Source organism: Galeopterus variegatus, unplaced genomic scaffold (genome assembly GCF_000696425.1).
Source record: "Galeopterus variegatus unplaced genomic scaffold, G_variegatus-3.0.2 Scaffold20952, whole genome shotgun sequence".
Lineage (NCBI taxonomy): Eukaryota > Metazoa > Chordata > Mammalia > Dermoptera > Cynocephalidae > Galeopterus > Galeopterus variegatus.
Window position 1 is genome coordinate 5643 of NW_007747063.1, and position 1566 is coordinate 7208.

General features: G+C 41.7%; 1 pseudogene; it reads left to right on the forward strand.

Moving 5' to 3' along the window:
- The first annotated feature begins 852 nt into the window (after positions 1-852).
- On the forward strand, positions 853-1017 carry LOC103583250 (annotated as a pseudogene).
- The last annotated feature ends 549 nt before the right edge of the window (positions 1018-1566 follow it).

The following is a 1566-nucleotide window of genomic DNA, read 5'->3' on the forward strand; positions in this document are numbered from 1 at the left end:
GTATTTGTAATAACTTTTCATATAGATGTACATACCAGCTGGCAGATGGGATTAATATTTCAGGTACTTTCCATGAAAGTATTCAATTGTAGCACCCATCAATACAGTAGCAAAACATATATATATATATCTATGTATCTTTATGAGGGACCTTCAAAAAGTTATCAGAAAGATTTGTATTATCTTTTAATTTTATTTTTCCACGAACTTTTAGAAGTAACCTCATATACTCAGTACTATGTTCCATTAAAATAAAAACTCCAAAATAATTTTTTCTAAACTTTGAACCCTGAACAAAATTAATGTTAACAGGTATTTATTTATAGCAATGTGTAGCTCTGTGCCAATTTAATATTCTCAAGTAGATTTAGAGAGAAATACTTACCAAGTCTGACCCTGCCTGCCATCCGCTGCCCACGGACATCCTCCAACTCACAGTTCCCTTGTTTTCCTTAAGGTCTTTCTTTACTGTCTTCTCTGGAACAATAGTCTCTTATCGACCTCGGCACTTTGGATTATAATGTTCAATATGTTTGGAATGTCTTTCTTCTACTTAGGAAACTATTCAATTAAAAAAAAATAACGTGGCGCGCCGTCACCACCCATAGTGTTTAGGGGACCTTAGAGGTTCCCGCGTGCGTGCGCATGGAGTCTACTGGGCAGCTCCGCGCGTCCCGTCCTCACCCCACCGCCGCGCGCCGTCACCACCCAATCACGGCGCGCCTCACCAAGCCTCGCGCACGCTGTCACCACCCCTCGTGGCGCGCCTACAGCACCCATCGCGGGGCGCCGTCACCACCCCATCGCGGCGCGCTGTCACCACCCGTCATGGCGGTGCTTGCGGTGAGGGCGATGCCCGGGAGGAAGGCGCGTAAGGTCGCTCCACCGAGCCCACCGCTGGTTCCGGCAGAGCCTGAAGTCGAGTGTGCCAATCCACTCCGGAGAATTGGAGACAAACTGAGTTTCCGGCAGAAACTGCTGAATCTGATGTCTAAACTCTTGCCTTCAGGAACATGACTTCTTCAAAAGCTTTTGCATGAGGAGACTCTTTAAAAAAAAGTTTCTTCAGTAGGTGGAAATTTTGTCAATTAGAGGAGAGACTGCATTGTAATTGAGAGGAATGTGACGCAGCGGTCACTTGCTTTTGGATGCCCTTGGAAAGGGAAGATGAAATACATCAAAAATGAATTTCTGTTGGAAGTTTCCCAGAAGTCATTCTTTGGGATGTGAGGACATTTTATTAAACCTTGTTTATTTTATTAAACTTTGTTTACTTTAAAGCAAGAATGGAAGAGCTTTGAAAATAGGGCAGTGATTATTAATACATTTCTTTTTTGCTTAAGAGAATTATTCTAGTAGTTTTGCTGAAGATTGCTCTCCAACTTACTGTAAGAGAACTTATTAAATGATTAGACTGGGCAGCGAGAAGATACGGTTCAGTGTTTTTGCTTTTCAATGACAAATCCAGAACAATGTATAATACTCGGTTTACATGTATTATCTTGTTAAAATGAAAAATTTCATTCTGAGAACACTGAATGTCATGCTGAAAGTAGATTTTATAGG